Below are 9,219 nucleotides of genomic sequence, written 5' to 3'. Positions count from 1 at the left end.
AGCGCGTTTCGACCGTCGATCAATGGAAACGTGTCGGCTCTTCGGGTGAATCAAATTTTTGCTGCACTAGGTCGCTAGCCGTCTCCCCAAACTCCGTCACTGGGGTGAACGGCGGCTCGAAACGTGCAGAGCGCCACGGACGCAGGCTGGTGAGAGCAGTATTATGCCATGGCAGACCTTCTCGTAATCGAAGACACTCTGACAGCTGCGAACCACCTGTATCTCCTCATGCTAGATGTCTTCCCGACGGCGATGTCTCCTTTCGGCAGTATAGCTATCCATGTCTTGGAGCCAGAATCCTGCTACAGTAGTTTGAGGAGCATAATAGTGAACTCTCGTTGATGTCTCGGCGACAAAATGTGCCTGATATAAATCCTATGGAACCAATCTGAGTAGTTATCTGGCGCCATCATCGCGTACGCTAATCAGCGGCACGTTAATTACGTCAATTACATGACCAGTACGTAGACATCTATTGCCACATGCCTCCACAAAGCTATCAACAAACTCTCTGGTCGCGATACTTAGAATCAGTGATGGATTTCGTTCCAGAGACGGACAAACATGCTATTATGCAGGTAGTCATGCTGTTTTGATTCATCACCATACAGGTTCTATATAAGATAGATAAACCTGTAAGCAATATTATGAACATCGAAGAGGGTGTAAATGAAGATGAGGTGGGAGATATGACACAACGAGAAGAATTTGACAGAGCCCTGAAAGATATAGGAAAGCACCTGGAGTATACGGCATTCCGTCAGAACTACTAATTGCCTGGGAGAGCCAGCCATGACAAAACACATCCAGCTAGCGTGCAAGATGTATGAGACAGGCGAAATATCATCAGACTTCAAGAAGAATGTAATAATTCTAATTCTGAAGAAAGCAGTTGCTGACACGTGAGAAAATTACTGAACTACCTGTTTAATAAGTCATGGTTGCAAAATACTAAAACTAATTCCTTATAGATGGATGAAAAAACTGGTAGAAGCCGACATCGGGGAAGATCAGTTTGGATTTCGGAGAAATGTAGGAACACGAGAGGCAATACTGACCCTACGAATTACCTTACAAGATAAGTTAAGGAAAGACAAACCTACGTTTATAGTATTTGTAAAGTGAGAGAAAACTTTCGACAGTGTTGACTGGAACACTCTCTTTAAAATTCTGGATGTTGCAGGACTAAAATACAGGGAGCGAAAAGCTTTTTACAACTTGTATAGAAGCCAGATGGAAGTCATGAGAGTAAAGGGGCATGAAATGGAAGCAGTGGTTGAGAAGTGAGAGAGACAGGATTGTAGCCTACCCCTGCTGTTATTCAATCTGTAGATTGAGCCAGTATTAAAGGAAACCAAAGAAAAAATTGAAGTAGGAATGAAATTTCAGGAATAAGAAATAAAAACCTTAAGGTTTGCTGATGACATCGTAAGACTTGGAAGAGCAGTTGAACGGAAGGGACAGTGTCTTGAAGAGAGGGTGTGAGATCAACTTCAATAGAAGTAAGACAAGGATAATGGAACGTAGGCGAATAAGATCAGGTGGTTCTGAGGGAAATAGATCACGAAACGAGACACTTAAAGTAGTAGCCAGGTTTTGCTATTCGGGCAGAAAAATAATTGATGACGGCCGAATTACAGATAGGATATGAAATTTAGACAGGCAATGACAAGAAAAGAAGAGAAATTTGCTAGAATTGAATTTAGACTTGAGTGTTAGGAAGTCTTTTGTGAAAGTAGTGTAGCCATGTGTGGAAGTGAAACATGCACGATAAACAATTTAGACAAAAAGAAAATACAAGGTTCAAAACAATGTTCAAATGTGTGTGAAATCTTATGGGACTTAACTGCTAAGGTCATCAGTCCCTAAGCTTACACACCACTTAACCTAAATTATCCTAAGGACAAACACATACACCCGTGCCCGAGGGAGGACTCGAACCTCCGCCGGGACCAGCCACACAGTCCATGAAATACAAGCTTCAGGAAGGTCGTGATACAGGAAGGATTCTGAAGATTGAATGGGTGGATCACGTAGAATTGGGAAGAGACGAAATTTGTCGGACAGCTCGACTAAAAGAGGGGATCGGTTGATAGGAGACATTCTGAGACATCAAAGAATCACCAATTTAGTGTTGGAGGGAAGCGTGCGGAGTAAAAATTGTAGGAGGAGACAAAGAGATGAACACAGTAAGCGGGTTCAGAAGGATTTAGTATTTGTAGTTATTCGGACACTGAGAGGTTTGCTCAGCACACAGTAGCAGGAAGAGCTGCATCAGAACAAGTCTTTGGACTAAAGACCATAACAACAACACAGGACATTGTGGTATATAAAGGCTGTGTAGATCTTCATTTTCGCAGCATGTGATATGGCTTTCGACTTGAACGTATCTATGATGGCATGTATAAATCTGGAGCCAGCAGAAATTCTTTCATTTAAATCTACGGGTATGTGATGATAACAATTGTACCAGCCTTCCAGGTACATGAACTGTTCAGTAGACTTTATCTTTTCTCTGTCGACTATGAAGTGCTACTCTTGTGCATATTTAGTTCTGCCTACTTGTATAGTTTATTGATGAGTTGTCCTGCTTTACTTGCTGCTGTGGCGACCCTTCTTTACATCTCTCCAAGATCTCGTCCACTCTCGCTGTCATGTCGTCTGCATAAGCACTACCTGAAAATTGCCACCTTCCACTGTAACCCATTACACTCTTCAACTTTGGTCTCTCTTACGACTTTCTCCGGGGTGAGATTAGACAGCACGTCTGAAAGTGCTTAATCCAGTTCTAATGGGGCAAGGTTGTGAGAATGCTCCTCCAGTTCTTACTATCGCTCTTGATTCTTGTACGCTACTTAGAATTTATTTTACAATAAGTTTCCTTTAATTTACTTCTATTGTCCCAAACTTTTTGTTAACAGATTACCGGTTTCGGTCTATAATGACCATCATCAGATCAGTTTTATAGAAACAAAGTTACTTCTATGGTCACAAACTTTTTGTTAACGGATTACCGGTTTCTGTCTATAATGACCATCATCAGATCTGTTTTATAAAAACAAAGTCTTAATGTACTGCAGCCATAGTGGCATTGTCAAATGTTAGATGTAGATGCTTGCTCCAGCTACCGCTTTCTATTTTAAATTTCGTATAATTACAGAGTTTTTTGCACCAATCCCAAGTTACTCTGAGAGTAGCTACTGACAACATGACTCGCGCATATGATGTTATTTATATATATTTGACGATGCTGGTGCTGATTCTGCATCTAACATTTGACGATGACACTATGGCTGCAGTTCATTAAGACTTTGTTTTTATAAAACCGATCTGATGATGGTCATTATAGACAGAAACCGGTAATTTGTTAACAAAAAGTTTGAGACCATAGAAGTAAATTAAAGGAAACTTATTCTACATACGGGTCACTGTTTTATTCGCGACAATGTCGAAACTTGTGAAGTTATTTTACGTCATCTGTGTACAAAACTCGCAGAGTAACTTGGGATTGGTCCCAAAAACTATGTAATTATACGAAACTGAAAATAGAAAGCGGTAGCTGGAGCAATCCATAGCTATAATTTCGAGAAATGTGTATTTAAACGTAAAAAAATAAAACCAAGTGTATATCAAATTACGCAGTGTTTATCTACGCTGTTTAAAATCGTTCTTGGCAGCTGCTAGATATACATGTTAAATTTCCACGTGCATTTCGTTTTATTCGTTTAAAATGTAGTCAGTGGTTTATAATGGAATATAGTACAATTTTGATTTGCTTCTGCATTTAGAAGCAGCTCATTTGAAATGATAATGAAATTTGATTTTTGATCTAGTAGAAAATCATTGTTATAAATACGCTTGAATGTAGACCGGTGAAAATGTTTTAACTGAATAAAACGAAACGCTTATGATAAAGGAAGTGTTCATATTTTAATAGTTGCAAAGACAGATTATAAATGCCTTCCGTAATTGTAGGGCAATTACGGACACTACGGCTACATAAATAAGGAACTACAGTAAAATTACTCTGTGACATAATGTGCAAGGGAACGGTGGTAACCTCGTACGGATTTCATTAATTCGGGCGAGCTAATGTACATTGCCCTTACTCTGCATCGGAGCTATTTACGCAAGCTGCAGGGAGGAAGAATTGGTATCGATTGACTTTACGAGATGAGCATTGTGTCGAAGCGGAAGGGGAAGCGACCTTGTCCGCGGCGTGCGCGAAGCTGACGACGGCGTCGTCGAGGCTGAACACCTGCAGCGGGCAGAGCGAGGCGACGAGCGCCGGCACCCGCGCGCGCACCGCCAGCCCCAGCACCGCCGCCTGGCGCCGCGATACGCGCCGCACCACGCCGCCCAGCCCGTACCTGCAACACGCACACCACAATACACCAGCTGTACAGATCTTTTTTTGTCAACCAATGGAAACAACAACGTTTAGCTACACCTGCCAGCTACACCTGCACCGACTTAGATACAACGCCGGAAAAAATACATTGTTTTAGAGGTTTCCAGTTCACTCAGTATTTTTTGTTCCAACACTGCATATGGCTTACCTGAAATGATTACATTTACGGATCAACAGAGCAAAAGGTTTTGAAATACAAGGTATCGACCCATATTAGTACACTACTGGCCATTAAAATTGCTACACCACGACGATGACGTGCTGCAGACGCGAAATTTAATTGACAGGAAGAAGATGCTGTGATTTGCAAATGATTAGCTTCTCAGAACATTCACACAAGGTTGACGCTGGTCTCGACACCTACAACGTGCTGACATGAGGAAAGTTTCCATCCGATTTCTCATACACAAACAGTAGTTGACCGGCGTTGCCTGGTGAAACGTTGTTGTGATGCCTCGTGTAAGAAGGAGAAATGTGTACCATCACGTTTACGACTTTGATAAAGGTCGGATTGTAGCCTATTGCGATTGCGGTTTATCGTATCGCGACACTGCTGCTCGCGTTGGTCGAGATCCAATGACTGTAGCAGAATATGGAATCCGTGGGTTCAGGAGGGCAATACGGAACGCCGTGCTGGATCCCAAAGGCCTCGTATCACTATCAGTCGAGATGACAGGCATATTATCCGCATGGCTGTAACGGATCGTGTAGCCACGTCTCGATCCCTGAGTCAACAGATGGGGACGTTTGCAAGACAACAACCATCTGCACGAACAGTAAGACGACGTTTGCAGCAGCATGGACTATCAGCTCGGAGACCATGGCTGCGGTTACCCTTGACGCTGCATCACAGACAGGAGCGCCTGCGATGGTGTACTCAACGACGAACCTGGGTGCAAGAATGGCCAAACGTCATTTTTTCGAATGAATACAGATTATGTTTGCAGCATCATGATGGTCGCATCCGTGTTTGGCGACATCGCGGTGAACGCACATTGGAAGCGTGTATTCGTCATCGCCGTACTGGCGTATCACCCGGCGTGATGGTATGGGGTGCCATTGGTTACACGTCTCGATCACCTCTTGTTCGCATTGACGGCACTTTGAACAGTGGACGTTACATTTCAGATGTGTTACGACCCGTGGCTCTACACTTCATTCGATCCCTGCGAAGCCCTACATTTCAGCAGAATAATGCACGACCGCAGGTTGCAAGTCCTGTACGGGCCTTTCTGGATACGGAAAATGTTCGACTGCTAGCTGGCCAGCACATTCTCCAGATCACTCACCAATTGAAAACGTCTGGCCAATGGTGGCCGAGCAACCGGCTCGTCACAATACGCCAGTCACTACTCTCGACGAACTGTGGTATCGTGTTGAAGCTGCATGGGCAGCTGTGCCTCTACACGCCATCCAAGCTCTGTTTGACTCAATGCCCAGGCGTATCAAGGCCGTTATTACGGCCTGAGGTGGTTGTTCTGGGTTCTGATGTCTCAGGATGTATGCACCCAAATTGCGTGAAAATGTAATCACATGTCAGTTCTAGTATAATTTATTTGTCCAATGAATACCCGTTAATCATCTGCATTTCTTCTTGATGTAGCAATTATAATGGCCAGTAGTGTGTGTTGTTTAACGTACACGGACGGCAATGCAGGCGATGACTCTGGCAACCAGTCGATCGTACAGATGGCGAATACTGTCCTGGGATACGTTATGCCACGCCTTCTCGACCTGTTCACGCGCCACAAGCAGAAAGGTGGCTGAGCGACAGTACTACATTGCATGCCGCCGATCAGCCGCCTTCCTGCATGTGACGCGGTTCTGCTACCGCCTTCGTTTTAAATAAGGACTACCGCTTTTAGCGCGCTATTTGTTTACAACGTGACGTGACTGATGGGGAGTGGCTCTAAGGCATTTACCTTTCGGCGATGACCAAGTAAAATGAATCTTTATCTGAGGATACATCTTCTAATGGTGCCAAACCGGTAGTGGCTTTTAATAAAAAGTGTTCTACAGCCAATTCGGATGATTTCTTTCCAAACATCTGCGCAAAGCTTCACCGGATTTTTACTGCAATTTTAATTTCTTGACTGATCGGAGGTTGAAAAAATATAAGCCCATTATACACCTTATTTAGAAATACTACTTGACACTGAACACACATACATTGCATCCGCATAATTTAATATTAAAAAACATACTGCGTTAAGAAAAAAGGATTAAAATGTCTTGATGCTAAATCTAATCGAGAAAATTACGAGTAATATGAAATAAAGAAAAAGTGAAAAAATTATAAAAGAGAGCAAGCGAGACAGACGACAGGTAATAATGACGTCAAAAACATTACGCTGATAGGAAAGACAAAAACGGTAAAGCAGGAATACCTAGAGGAAAAAACGCAAACCTTAAAAAGCATGCTTAGTAGTGAAAAGTATGTACGCTGTCTATTCGAAAATTAAGGAAAACTTTGAGGAAAAGACAAACAGCTATATGATTATGAATAGCTCAAATGGATAGCCAGAAACAAGGAAAAAATGGAACGGCAGAAAGGTGGAAGGAATATATAGGGTGTTTGGTTTCACTTCAGACAAGCATTTGTCTCGAAACAGTGCATCGTAAGAAAAAATGTTCTGGGCGGAAAGTGAATATAAGAAAGGAGGACATCTGTCTGTGCTACAACTGGCCACCACTTAACCACACCTCCTGCGTGTCCGGGGTCAACTTTTTATTTTCAAATAGGACTCTTAAGTCCCCCTTTTTATTGAATATTCGGATTCTGCGCCAAAAAATGCGTAATGTTTACTCAAACTATTGTTTCCCATTCGCAGTAGATGGCGCTGTATCAAGTGCGCATGTTTTTGCAATTAAGAACTGTACCGTGCAACTTCAAGCACTCAAATTAAACTCGGAAAATGGGTACAGAGTGACATTCATTAAAACGTTTATATTAAATTTATCTAGAACGATGCAAACACTCATAACAAAACCTTGATATAAGTCCCATAGTGCTTGATAGGAAACATAACACGATCAGGTTACGGAGCAGGAACGGTTTATTGGCAACAAGTCGTTACAGAAAGACATTAAAGTTGATGATGCTTCAACTCCACCTAAATCCGAAAACAACATCACACGGGTTCCCTAACACTTATAATCAGACACGTAAGTTATCCCACATTTCACAGCCATGATATTTCCGTAATACTAACAGAATATGAACCGGTCGCATAGGATTTGGGAAGGATGGGGAAGAAAGTCGGCCTTACCCTTTCATAGGAACCATTCCGGCCTTTTCCAGAAGCGATTTGGGAAAATCACGGAAAACCCAAATCAGGATGGCCGGACGCGGGTTTGAACCGTCGGCCCCCCGAATGTGAGTCCAGTGTGCTAACCACTGCACCACCACGCTCGGTACTTGGGTGCTGCAAATGTGATCGTACAGTAGAAATAACATGATTAGACATTGACATTCCTGACAAGTAAGCTATTTGTAAATTAGTTTTCTGTTCCCTATAGTGTCGATTGTGGTGAGTCCCGAAACTATCGACATGCTTGATTTTTGTGAACAGCCTCTAACCCCTCCGTGAGGATTATTCGTTGTGCGTTGTTTCCGTTCAACGTCGTAACACTCGTGTTGGCCGGTACGCGACTGCTGGCGGAATGCAAAGCACAACCATTGTAATCAGGTAAAAATGTCCATGAAATGATCCAAACTGTTCAGAGGCAAGGAGACTCTCGGATCAAGCATCACAATGGGGACAGAAAACTATTACATCCACGTCGTTGTTCCTAGATCACGCTAAACGTGGTTGGTAACCAGACATTGAAACAGCTAACCAAATTCTACTGTACAATCAAATCTGCAACACCAAAGTAAATTTCGAAAATAAATATGAACCATTAGAGTACAAAGGTTTACATTTACATCGTAAATGAAATGTAGAATGAAACGCGAAGGTTCTGAATTGCAAAAACACACACACACACCCGATATTTATCACTTAAAGCGCCATCTGCCACGAATGAGAAACAATGGTTTGCATAAACCGTACGTACTTTTTGGCGTTGTCACAGAATATGCAGTATAAATGGGGAATTCCTATTTGAAAATACAAAGCTGACCTCGTCCATGCAGGAGGTGTGGTTAGAAAGTGGCCGTCTGTAGCACAGACAGACGTCAACTTCACTAATATTAACTTATCGCCCAGAACATTTTTTTTCGTACGATACGTCGTTTTCGAGATATTTAATTGTCTCAAGTTAAAACAAACATCCTGTGTAGAAGGGCTACACAAATAAGTTGAAGACAATGTTACCGAAACAGAAGAGGTAGTAAATGGAAATACTGTGGGAAGAATTTGACAGAGCACTGAAACACATAAGTTGAAACAAAGGACATGGAGTAGAAAACATTCTATCAGAATTATTGAACATCTCGGGAGAACATATCGTGGCAAAATTATTGTGACAGATGGGAAACAATTTCACTCTTACAGAAGAACGTAATAATTCCAGTTCCAAGGAAGGTAGGTTCTGACGATGTTTTTATTACACAACCATTAAATAAATACGTCGCGGTTGCGAGATAATGAGATTAATTAGTTATACATGAACTTAAAAGCAGGAAAAGACGATCTCAGAGAAGATCAGTTTGGATTGTCTAACAAGATAGAATGAAGAAAGGAAAACTTAAATTTCTTATAGCATTCGTAGATTTAGTGGAAGTTTTGACAGTATTGACTGGAATACTGTCTTTGCAATACTGGTGGTGGTGGTAGTAGTGGGCGGGGAGGGGGGCGGGGGTT

Source organism: Schistocerca serialis, chromosome 3 (genome assembly GCF_023864345.2).
Source record: "Schistocerca serialis cubense isolate TAMUIC-IGC-003099 chromosome 3, iqSchSeri2.2, whole genome shotgun sequence".
Classification (NCBI taxonomy): Eukaryota; Metazoa; Arthropoda; class Insecta; order Orthoptera; family Acrididae; genus Schistocerca; species Schistocerca serialis.
This window is presented reverse-complemented; position numbering follows the sequence as displayed.